At 39.4% G+C, this 13128-nt stretch overlaps 1 protein-coding gene and 1 pseudogene across 4 annotated transcripts in view; one reads left to right on the top strand and one right to left on the bottom strand.

Moving 5' to 3' along the window:
* EIF2B3 (eukaryotic translation initiation factor 2B subunit gamma) overlaps positions 1-13128 on the bottom strand; it is a 170626-nt gene that overhangs the window by 64374 nt on the left and 93124 nt on the right. The gene's annotated exons all lie outside the window — the stretch shown is intronic.
* Positions 3696-3977, top strand: LOC113621664 (40S ribosomal protein S29 pseudogene; annotated as a pseudogene). Its single transcript, XR_003433261.1, has one exon. The product of XR_003433261.1 is annotated as a 40S ribosomal protein S29 pseudogene (transcript).

Here is a 13128-nt window from a genome sequence, read left to right as displayed (position 1 = left end):
GGACCCCCAACCAGTGCGCCAACAGGGAAGCCCCTAAAATAATGTTATTAATAATTGTTGTAATTACTACCTATTGGTTTTGTTCCTTGCTTTAAAAATTGGTATTCCTGGGCTTCCCTGGTGGCGCAGTGGCTGGGGGTCCGCCTGCCGATGCAGGGGACATGGGTTCGTGCCCCGGTCCGGGAGGATCCCACATGCCGCAGAGGGGCTGGGCCCGTGAGCCATGGCCACTGAGCCTGCGAGTCCGGAGCCTGTGCTCCGCAACGGGAGAGGCCGCGACAGTGAGAGGCCCGTGTACCGAAAAAAATAAAAAAAATAAAGATCAATGGCTTTTAAAGTATCTCCATAAAAGTCCTTAGCTGGTCTGTATAATTTACTATTTTAACCATTTTCAAGTGTACAGTTCTGTGGCATTAACTACATTCACATTGTAGTGCAACTGTCACCAACAACCATCTCCAGCACTTTTTCATCTTTCCCAGTTGAAATTCTGTATCCATTAAATACTAACTCTCCATTCCCTTCTTCCTCCTAGCCCCTTGCAACCACCATTCTACTTTATGTCTTTATGATTCTGACTACTCTAGGAATCTCATATAAAAGGAAGCATACAATATTTGTCCTTCTTGTGACTGGCTTATTTCACTTAACATAACGTCTTTACAATTTATCTATATTGGAGCATGTGTTAAAATTTCCTTCCTTTTGAATTCTGGATAATATTTCATTGTATATATGTACCACATTTTCTTTATCGATTCATCTGTCTATGGATACTTGAGTTGCTTCCACTTTTTGGTTATTGTGAATAATGCTGCTATGAACATGAGTGTACAAATATCAATTTAAGTCTCTGCTTTCACACACACATTTCTTAAATTTTTATCATGGAAAATTTCAAACATACACAAAATAAGAGAAAAACATAATAAATTCCCATGTGTGCATCAAGTAGTTTCAACAATTATCAACATTTTCTAATCTTTTAAAATTTTTTGCTGTAGTATTTATTATAGGTTAAATTGTGTACCCCCCAAAAGATGTTGAAGTCCTAACCTATAGTACCTGTGAATATGACCTTATTTAGAAATATGACGTCTGTAGATGATCAAGTTAAGGTTAGGTCATTAGAGGGCCCCTAATGCAGTATGACTAGTATAGTACCCTTAAAAAGGGGAAATCTGAACACAGAGACAGACATGCTTAGAGGGAAGACAATATAAAGACACGAGGAGAATGCTATCTATAAGCCAAGGATGCCTGAGGTTACCAGAAGCTAGGAGAGACGAGTGGAAGAGATTCTCCCTCATAGACTTCAGAAGGAACCAACCCTGCCAATACCTTGATTTCAGATTTCTAGCCTCAAGAACTGTTAAGACAATAAACTTCTGTTGTTCTAGGCCACCCAGTTTATGGCGCTTTGTTATAGCAAACTAATATAGTATTTTAAAGCATATTCCAGACATAATGTCATTTTACTGTGAATATTCCAGTATGTGTAGTATGCATTTCCAACTGATAAGGACTTTGAAATATAATCACTACGTCATTATTACACCTAATAAAATTATCAACGACTTCATAATGTCATCTAATATCCAATCCAAATTCAAATTCAAATTTGTCTTTTCACAGTTAGTCTGTCTGAATCAGGATTCAATCAAAGCCTCACAATGTATTTGGCAATTTCATTTTAAAAAAGTTCCCCTTCCTGGGACTTCCCTGGTGGCACAGTGGTTAAGAATCTGCCTGCCAATGCAGAGGACATGGGTTTGAGCCCTGGTCCGAGAAGATCTCACTTGTCACGGAGCAACTAAGTCCGTGAGCCACAACTACTGAGCCTGTGCTCTAGAGCCTGCTTGCCTAGAGCCTGTGCTCCGCAACAAGAGAAGCCACCACAATGAGAAGCCCACGCACCACAACGAAGAGTAGCCCCTGCTCGCCGCAACCAGAGAAAGCCCGCGTGTAGCAACTAAGACCCAACGCAGCCAAAAAAAAAAAAAAAAAAAGTTCCTCTTCCTTATTTCCCTGACAAGCCACATGATTAGACAGAGCGGATCACCTGTCTTGTAGAACACTCCGTGTTCTAAATTTGGCTGGTTGCTTTGTTGGAGTGTCTTTTTTAAATAGCTTTATTGATGTATAATTTATATACCATAAAATTCACCTGTTTTAGGTGTACAATTGAACGAGTTTTAGAAAATTTACAGAGCTGTACAACTATCACCACAATCCAGTTATAGAACATTTCTATCACCTAAATAAAATCTCACATGACTGTTTGCAACCAATAAATCCCCTCTCACCCTCAGTTTCAGACAATCACTAATCTGCCTCCTATCTCTATAGAATTGCCTTTTCTGTTTTTTAAAAAATTATTATAGGGACTTCCCTGGTGGTCCAGTGGGTAAGACTCCACACTCCCAGTACAGGGGGCCCAGGTTCGATCCCTGGTCGGGGAACTAGATCTGCATATGTGCCGCAACTAAGAGTCTGCATGCCACAACTAAAAGATCCCACATGCCTCAATGAAGATCTGTGTGCTGCAACTAAGACCCAGCGCAGCCAAAATAAATAAATAAATATTAAAAAAACTTATTACAGCATTCTACTGGGTGTAAAATAGCATCTCGTTGTTTAAATCTACATTTCTTTAGTGACTAACAATATTGAGAATCTTTTTATATTCTTATTAGCCATTTGTATATTTTCTTTGGTGAAGTGTCCATTAAAATCTTTTGCCTATTTTGAAATTGGGTTGTTTATCATCTCCTTGAATTCTAACAGTCCTTATGTTTTTATTTTCTTAATGGTGTCTTTTGAGGTTTGAATGGTGACTTTAATTTTGAGGATATAAAATTTATCAATCCTTCTTTTATGAATTATGTTATTGGTATTTTAACTAAGAATTCTTTCCCTAACCCAATTTCACAAAGATTTTTTTCTAAAACTTTTACAGTTTTAGCTCTTACATTAGGTCTGTAATCCATTTTCATTTTTGTGTATGGAGAGAGGTTAGGGTCTAAATTAATTTTTTTGCATGTGAATATCAAATTGTCCCAGCACCATTTGTGTAAAATACTATCCTTTGCTCATTAAGTTGCTTTGACATCTCTGGTGAAATTCAATTGACCATAAATGTAAGGGTATATTTTTGCACTCTCAATTCTGTCCCACTGCTCTGTATGTCTATCCTTCTGCCAGTACCATACTGTCTTGATTACTATAGCTTTATAGCAAGTTTTGAATTGGAGAAGTATGAGTTCTTCAACTTTTTTGTTCTTTTTCAAAAGTGTTTTAGTTATTCTGGGTCCTCTGAATTTGCACATAACATTTAGGATCAACTTGTCAATTTCTACAAAAACTTTACTGGGATTCTGATGGGTTTGTGTTGAACCTACAGATCAGTTTGGGGAGAAATGCCATCTTAACAATATTGAGTCGGGATTAACATATACACACTGCTATACATAAAACAGATAACCAATAAGGACCTACTGTACAGCACAGGGAGCTATACTACATATATATAACTGAATTACTGTGCTGTACACCTGAAACTAAAATTAACTATATGTCAATAAAAAAATAAAAAAATTAACCTTAAAAGAAAAAAAACCCAATATTGAGTCTTCCAATCCAGAAACACTGGAATGTGTTTCCATATACTTAAACTTTATTTCTCTTCCCTTTTTGCCTCATTGCAGCCGAGAAAGCAAGATGGTTCACCAGCAGCTGTACTGGAGCCATCCAAAAAAATTTGGTCATGGTTCTCGCTCTTGCCGCATCTGCTCAAACCGGCACAGTACAATCCAGAAATATGGCCTCAATATGTGCTGCCAGTGTTTCCTCCAGTACATGAAGGACATCAGCTTCATTAAGTTGGACTAAGTGAACTTCCTTGAATGGGTCATCCAGGACATCTACCTTATGCAGGCACAATGCTAGCTCTTTGTATATAAAATAAAAAATTTAAACTTAAAAAAAAAAACCCACAAACTTTATTTCTCTCAGCATGGTTTTGTAATTTTCAGTATTATGTCTTGATCTTCTATTAAATTTATTCCTAAGTATTTTATTCATTTTGATGCTATTATAAATGGAATTGTTTTCTTATAATTTCATTTTTATTGTCCATTGACAGTATATAGGAATATAATTGACTTTTGTACATTGATCTTGTACCCTACAACCTTGTTGAACTCTTATTAATGCCAGTAGTTTTGTGGATTCCTTAAGATTTTCTACATATAGGATCATGCTGTCTACAGATAAAGGTAGTTGTACTTCTTCCTTTCCAATCTGAATGCCATTTATGTCTTTTTCTTGCCTGAATGAACTGGCTATAATATTAAATAGAAAAAGCCAGAGAGGCCACTCTTGCTTTGTTCCCATCTTAAGGGAAAACATTCAGTCCTTCACTATTAAATATGACATTATTTAAGTTTTTTGTATTCTGTAAGTTTTTTGTAGATACCCTTTATCAGGCTGAGGCAGTTCCCTTCAATTCCCAGTTTGTTGAAAGTTTTTTTTTTTTTTCTAACTTATTTTATTTTTGGCTGCGTTGGGTCTTCATTGCTATGCACAGGCTTTCTCTAGCTGTGGTGAGTGGGGGCTACTCTTTGTTGCGGTGCATGGGCTTCTCATTGCAGTGGCTTCTCTTGTTGCAGAGCACAGGCTCTAGGCATGTGGGGTTCAGTAGTTGTGGCATGTGGGCTCAGTAGTTGTGGCACATGGGCTTAGTTGCTCCACGGCATGTGGGATCTTCCCAGACCAGGGCTCGAATCCATGTCCTCTGCACTGGCAGGCGGATACTTAACCACTGTGCCAACAGGGAAGCCTTGTTGAAAGGTTTTATCATGAATGGGTGGTGCATTTTTAAAAATGTTTTTTTCTGTGGCTATTGAGATAATCATGTAGTTTTTAATCTTTTATTCTATTAACATAGTATATTAATTGTTTTTCAGATATTAAACTAATCTTGCACCCTTAGGATAAATCTCACTTAGACATGGTTGCTGGATTCATTTTGCTAATATTTTGTTGAAGATTTTTTCACCTATATTCATAAAGGATATCGGTCTTGTGTTTTATCTAGCTTTGGTAGCAAAGAGTTATACTGGTCTCATAGAATAAGTTGGGAAGTATTCCTTCTTTCATTTTCTGGAAGACTTTGTGAAGGATTGGTATTATTTCTTTTTAAAATGTCTGATAGAATTCACTAAAGAAGCCATCCTTACATTTTGAAGCCTCAAAGATGTTTCTTTGTTGAAAGATTTTAAATTACTAAGTTGATTTCATTAATTGCTCTAGGTCTACTCAGGTTTTCTACTTCTTCTTGAGTCAGTCAAGATGTATAGCACATGATCCTTGTGGCTCAGACTATAGCACACTGATTAACCCAGGACTCTCCTATGCTCTCAACTCACATCTGTTCTCAGTATATTGCTATGTGTGAGCTTTTTTTTTTTGGCTGCGCCATGCAGCTTGCGGGATCTCATTCCCCAACTAGGGATCGAACCCAGGACCCTGCAGTGAAAGTGGTGAGTCCTAACCACTGGACCACCAGGGAATTCCCTGTGTGAACTTTAACCCAATACTCTAATTGATTCTAGTTACTTAAGGGAAGGAAGGACTGGAACCACCATCTGCTGAATAGTTATTATGTGCCAGGCATTTTGCAATGTGCTTTCACATCTTCACAACATCTCCATCTTCCTTTTACAGATTAGGAAAACATAGACTCAGAGAGGTTAAGTAAGTTTCGTAGGTCACAGAGGTAGACAGTAGTAGAACTGGGATGGAAATGTAGGTATTTGTGACTCTAAGGCTTTTCTATTACCTCATAAGGTCTCTCAAGCGACTTCTTTCTTTTCTCCGTATATAATCCTAGGAGTTCTATATAGATGAAGCCCTGTTCCAGTCTCACATCTAAATCCAAGGCAAGAAAGGTAGAATGCCTGGCTGTAATTAAAAAAAAAAATCCCTGCTTTTGTACTTGTTCCCTTGCTGAATACCCTATTTAGGAGTTCATCAACCACTAGTACCATTCAAGAAGGAATTTGCTAAGGAATGGGGTTCTAAGTGTTGACCTAAGACAAGCCTAGAGGAACTCTTTATCATTCTGCTTCCAAGTTTCTAAGCAGATGTTAAGAAATGCTATCAGAGAAACAGCTGCCTGTTTGGGGCAAATTACTTTTAAATGTCAAGGAGTTCAAAGACCAAGCTGTACCCGTGTTTCATTTCAATATTTACTTACCCAAATTTTCTCCTCATATTAACAACTCGAAGTAATGTGTGTGAGGGACAAAGGTTTAAGATCTCCAGAGAAGCTGGAAGAAAGACTGCCATATGGACACTAGTCTTCAGGATTATGCAGGACTGAAGACTCAAGATTTTTCTGACAGCTTTGCTTTAACTCAAAGAAAACTGAACACAGAGCTATGTGTACCACCAACATCGTACAAAACAAAACAATGTAAAATTACAGAGCTAGGGAATAAAAAAGCAGTTCAGAAAGGCAGCCCAGAAAGAAAGAAATATATCCATGAAAGAGAAGATAAATACTGAAAAAAAAACCCCACCCAAACCCCCCAAACCAAGTAATTACTATGGTTAAAATCATACCAGTTTTCTCCCTAGCAGAATAAACTTAAGAATTTAAATGCCCAAATCTCTTAATAACTCTAAAAAAAGGTCTCAGTTCCTTTAGTTAATAATAAGATCTATAACCCCCACGCCCAACCCCAAAGATCTTAAGGGATTCAGATGCTCATTTCCTTTAAATCTGTAGAATAGAGACAAAACTCCCTCCCCAGAATCATGTGTGCAGGAGTTCTATTCCCTGCCATGCTCATAGTACAACGCTCATTACCTAGAAGAATGAGTAGAAAAAGGCAGATAGGTAAAGAAACAGATTATGGTAATTTCATGTTTAAAAAGTGAAATTCATCTAGACACTCCATGTGGACACACTATTAGACTTCCAGCACTGCTATGAATGGGACTGCAAGGATTTCTAGCCTAGTGGGAGAACTAGCATATATGCTGAGACAGTCCACAACAACCTAGTGAAGAAAGAAAGCCTCCACTAACCTAAACTGAGTATGTCCTAATAGTTTATATCGCTATACAGAATGACTTTTTCCAAACCAAACCGAGTCCAAATTTGGGGACAGGAGAATAGCAAGGAATGGGAACAGAATGACGAAAATTCAATTGGACAAAAACTCAAAATACAGAAGAAACTTAACTCTAACATACGCTTCACTTTGCATAAATATAAATGTTGACAGGTGAAGGAAATGTCATGGATGCCTCCTGAATTCAGATGCCAGGATATCTGAAACTTGAAACAATGACTCATAAGAACCAGAAGCAACAATTCCAAAGAGGATAAAAGCCTCCTATGACAACTTAGCCATCTTGAAGCGTTCAATGCAACAACATAAACAACTTCTCTCTTTGAAGACCTTCAGAAAATCTCCTTCTATTTTGTTTGGCAATCTTAAACATGTTCCAACAAAGAAGCATCTTCTCTCCCACTAGAAGAGCCAGAGCTAATTCCCTACTGCCTAATCATTACAATTTAAAAGAAACTAGAGACCAAGGTGTGCTTGAAACAACCAAGGTTGCTCATAAGTAGAGGAAAGAGAGTGATCTATGAAGCATGGCTACTTACTAGTTATCTATAATTCTAATGAAACAGATTTTGGAGTAAGCACCTATTACATAACTACCTGGTAGCTGTTTTATAGGAAGGCACCTACCATACCACCCCAAATGCTTGATCTTGTTGGCACTGTAAGTCGCAGGAATGACAGATTGTTGATCATTAGGAGTGCATATGGAGTTACCAAACCAAAGGTCTGCCTATGCAGCAGAGTGAGCTACAGTGCTCAGATCCTCTCCAAGAAAAGCAGTTGTATTGAAGTGGAGGCCCTGGACTCAAAGCAGCAGAGACTGCTAGAGCTGGAAGAGTTCTTAAGAGTTCTAAGTGCTGTTCCTCATTGTACCGAGAGAAAAACGGAAATGATTTTAGTCCATGTCAAAAACAAATCACTTGGATTTCCCTGGTGGTGCAGTGGTTAAGAATCCACCTGCCAATGTAGGGGACATGGGTTCGATCCCTGGTCCAGGAAAATTCCACATGCTGCGGAGCAACTAAGCCTGTGAGCCACAACTACTGAGCCTGCGCTCAAGAGCCCACGAGCCCCAACTACTGAGCCTGCGTGCCCCAACTACTGAGCCCAAGTGCCACAACTACTGAAGCCCACGCGCCTAGAGCCCTCCTCCGCAATAAGAGAAGCCACCGCAATGAGAAGCCCGCATACCGCAATGAAGACCTAACGCAGCCAAAAATAAATAAATTAATTAATTAAAAAGAAAAAAGTCACTTCACTCCTCTACGAGACAGTCCCTAGCCTATATTCATTGAACACCTACTATATTCCAGGCACTTGGGATACAGAAGTGAACAAAATGGACATGATCCCTGCATGAAGCTTAGAGTTGAATGGAAAATCAATTATTTCAAGTATGCAATAGTTGTGAAAGGCGAGCACAGAGTATTATGGAAGCATATAATGGGGGACCTAGCCCAGGGTGGAAGATGACAGGAAGCTTCCCTTTAAGCTTAAACCTGAAAGAAAAGCAGGAGTTAGCCAGGTGAAAGGGGTGGAGAAAATGAGATGGACACTCTGGGCAGAGAAAATAGTACATGCCAAGACTCTGAGGTAGACTGGTGAGTATGAGGAACTAAAGTCGCCCAGGACCGCTAAAACAAAGAAAACAAGACGGAGAGAGGCACAAGATGAGGCTGGAGAGGTTTCAGGCCCTGTTAAGGATTTCTGTTTTTATTCTAATCTTGAGACTAATGACCACTTGTATTCTGTGATATCACTGGCTTAATAGTGAGCTAAGTCAAAGTTGAAAGGCAGCTTGGTGTAGTAAAAAGAGCACTGGACTAGGAGCCAGGATTCTAGTTCTGGCTTCATCACTTAAATATGGCATAATCTCTCTTCATGTCAGTTTCTTTGTTACAAAATGGAATATTGTGCTTCATAGAGTCGGAGAGTTTTCTGGAGCTGCTTCGGGAACTGCTACAGGAAACCTGAATCAGAATAAATCCCTGTTCTGTGTTTCATATCTCAGGCTTCTATGTAAGATTTTACTTAAAGAAAAAGTTCCACTTCCTTAAGAGAAAATTGGAAAATTACTGCAATTTTTAATCTTAGATAATATATTCATTAATTTGACAAACATGGAGGCCCATCATATTATCTCCTTGCTGCAGAGTTATTAGGATGATCAGAAATTATGCACTTAAAGTGCGTTGCATGGTATTTGCCATATATTAGGCACTCATTAAATGATAACTATTATTATTATTATTATTATCATCATCATGGGCCAAGTACCATGCTTGGTACCAGGGACACACAGCTGAAATAGACAGATGTTGCCTTTAGGAACTCATAATCTAGTAGAGAAGACTATGTGTTAATCTATTATGTATAATGTGATAACAGTGTAGGAAGCTAGAACAGAAAAAGATGCAGTGAGCTGTCTAAGGGAGCAGGGATAGGATAAGGTTTCATAGCCTGAGGTTGGTTCTGAATGCTGAGGAGAAATCTGCTACGCAGACAAAGCAGGAAAAGGATATTTCAGATTGAGGAACTAGCATATACAAAGGCAAACAGGTATGAAAAACAAAACAAACAACAAAACCTAAGATACAATGATAAAGGTTAAAGCTGGAGGGGTAGCCAGAGGCCAGATTATGGAGAGCCGCCTACAATGCTTAGATGTCATGTTAAAGAGCTTGGATTTTGTCTCTTAGGTGATGGAAAAACCATGGAAAGTTACTGTTTTAAGGAAATACATATACATGGTATGCTGGCTTATGTATTAACTTAGCTGATCTGGAATTATGTTATGCAAAATTCTCTTCTCTGAATCGTTCTGAGTTAGCAATGGCTACAAGAGATATTCTGTGTGACATTTAGAAGGCAGAAGGAAAGCTGCAGACACATTTTTTAATGCTCTGAAGGTCAATGGATGGTGCTACGTATTATGGCAATCTGTGTATGTCACTGAGATGCCAGCTCACCTAGCAGGCAGAGAACAGTACCCAGACCTGCAGCTCCTCCAGAACCTACCAGATATCCTCCTTCAGCTTCTCTGGAATCCTGAGCCAAGCACTGTGTAGCTCTGTGGTGAAGGATGTCAGTTCTCCTGCAGATCACCCACAATAATGAAGCTAAAAGTGGTGAGAGACAGATGTGGGTTCCTGTTTGTTCTTGCTCTTGTCTACATCCAGCTTTCCTTCTGACTGTTGGTCTAGCTGACTGATAGCGATTTCAGGCTCAACACTATACAGAAGCAACAACATGCACACAGAGCTCTACCAACTTCCACAATTGCAAAATAATCCCTTATTCTATATCACTCATAGCAGCTCTACTTCTCTGATATAGAAATTGCTACCAGAAGTGGTCCTGGAAGAACAGAACCTTAAGGATGGGTTTGCTGAATTGGTTCTGTGTCATCTGGACTTAGTTCTTTGATTTGATTAGGTTCAAAGGCCTTTCAACTGACGGATGACACCCATCTAGATTAACTAGGATAATTTCCCTCACTTAAAATCAACAGATTGTTGGGCTTCCCTGGTGGCGCAGTGGTTGAGAGTCCGCCTGCCGATGTAGGGGACACGGGTTCGTGCCCCGGTCCGGGAAGATCCCACATGCCGCAGAGCGGCTGGGCCCGTGAGCCATGGCCGCTGAGCCTGTGCATCCGGAGCCTGTGCTCCGCAATGGGAGAGGCCACAACAGAGAGAGGCCCACGTACCGCAAAAAAAAAAGAAAAAAAAAAAATCAACAGATTGTTGATATTATTAACCACATCTATAAAATACCTTCACAGTAACATCTAGGTTAATATTTGACTGAAAAAACTAGGTATTAGAGCATAGCCAAATTGACACATAAAATAACCACCTCATAGACTGATGAGAACCACATGTCTAACATTAATATGGAGGTCAACAAAGCCTTCCTAGGCAGGATTACACTGCTGCTCACCCTCCCTGTCATCTTAACCCAGAGTGCCGGAACCTGCTGAAGCGTGGAACATCCCTCACCTTCCCCAAGAGGTGCTTGATACAGCAATATGCATAGCTCCATTGACAAAAGGCTCCTATTCAGAGACAAACCCTGGAAAGAGAGTTGTCTCTCCCAAATTATCCTTCCAAGCTGCCTGGTCCACTATGTCTGAAGAATTTAATAAAAAAGAGTTACCATCCTCTATAGAATGGTATAGAGGATGAAAACTGACACATTAATTTGCACTCCACTCAGTCCCACTGGCCTAGCTAATATGAACTTCCAGCAGGTCCACCTTTCAGTCCTCATTCTCCAAGGAACATGAAGCAACATTCCCATTATCTTTAGGTCCAGTTCCCAGCTGGCTGCGTAGATAGAGAGAGGCAAAGGCCCAGTGAACGATCACTCAGGGGTTCATCCCTCAAGCCTTGGTTCCAGCTCTTGCATGGCTAGAGTTACATCATATTCGGAAGATTTTACAAGACAACCTGCTCAGGCACTCCCACCCTTTGGGGTTCAACAGTTGGGTAAATAAATTTCTCTTGAGTGGTAGATGTGCTAGGCACTGAGCTGTATTAAGTATATAAATACAGAATGAAACACAGCTCTAATCTAGTAATCACTTTATTGTTTGTAAACCTGTAAGACTTCCCTTTGCTTTTATTAAACCTTTTCATATTATTCTCTGTGCTTCAGAGAAACTGCGTAACTCAGTTACTTTTGCTTTCCTTTCTCTGTGTCTTCCCTCATGTGGTTCTTTCTGGAATGCCTGCCTCTACTCGTGTGCCACTACTCCCAACATGTATAAATCCTTAAAGCTCCAGCCTCAAATGTAATTTTCTCCTTAAAAAATTCCCACATTCTCCTAATCTACTGAGGTTTTTTTTCCCTTTCTAAATACTTATGGAATTCTACCGGAGAAATCACTTATAGTACTAACGTTCTATTCTGCATTGTGTATATCTATCACTTCTTTCGGGGAAGGAAGATTTGAGACTTGATCATCATAGCAGCACATTGTGTCCAGAACAGTGTACTACATGGCAGGCACTAAATACTTACTGAATGTCCAGAAGAGTACACATTCTAATAAGAGATATAGACTCATCAGAAACAAATATTAGAGACTTCAGGAGGGTCCTGACAAGTTTGGGTGTACTTCAGAATATTCCTGGTTGGTCCAGGAGAGTTGGCAAGGTTAGATGCACAGTAGGGAGTGGGAAGAAAGGGGTAGGAATGGGACAAACTACTGAATGATACAGTTAGTCCTAGTATGACAGGCCCCCTACAGTCAGGGTAGCAGCTATTAGCTAGCTATGCTGAGGACCTCCTCCCAACCTCACTTCCACCTTAGGGACTGCCTAACATGCAATATGGCTCATATAACCTTAAAACGTTCTCAGTTTTTCCCAAGTTAAAATACTCTTTTTCAAACTTTCCTTCTCCTCCTTCTAGTTCAACTTCTATCCTTCACAGCCAAATTTCTCAGAAGCATAGTCCAACATGCTGTCACCATTTAACATCTTCCACTCTACCCACTTTGATAAAGTCATTAATGACTTCCATTTTAGTAAAATACAGTGATCATTTAAAAATTATCATCTTAGCAAACCTCACAGCCACATTCAACACTACTGTTACTTTCTACCTCTGGCTTCTGTGACACATGTTCTCTTGGTTTTCCTTTTCTTTCTCTCTCTGACTTAAATTCCTTTGGAAGCTCATGATCCTCTAGCTGGCGTAAGCCTGTTCCTAACCCTCTTTCCTCCTCATTCTGTGCTCTTCCAAAGAGATTTCATCCGTGCCCATATCTTCAGTCATCATCTATATATCAGTAATTACAAATTTTTATCTTAGGCATAGTGCTAACCTCTGAGCTCCAAGTATATATTGGGTTGCCCAAAAAGTTCCTTTGTTTTTTTTGTTTTTTTAAAAACACCTTTATTGGGGTATAATTGCTTTACAATGGTGTGTTAGTTTCTGCTGTATAACAAAGTGAATCAGCTATATCTATATATACACACAT

The sequence above is a fragment of the Aethalodelphis obliquidens genome, unplaced genomic scaffold (genome assembly GCF_003676395.1).
Source record: "Aethalodelphis obliquidens isolate GAN/ISIS:26980383/991018 unplaced genomic scaffold, ASM367639v1 scaffold9, whole genome shotgun sequence".
Taxonomy (NCBI): Eukaryota; Metazoa; Chordata; class Mammalia; order Artiodactyla; family Delphinidae; genus Aethalodelphis; species Aethalodelphis obliquidens.
Note: the sequence above shows the minus strand (reverse complement) of the source record. Positions and strands in the feature narration are given on the sequence as shown.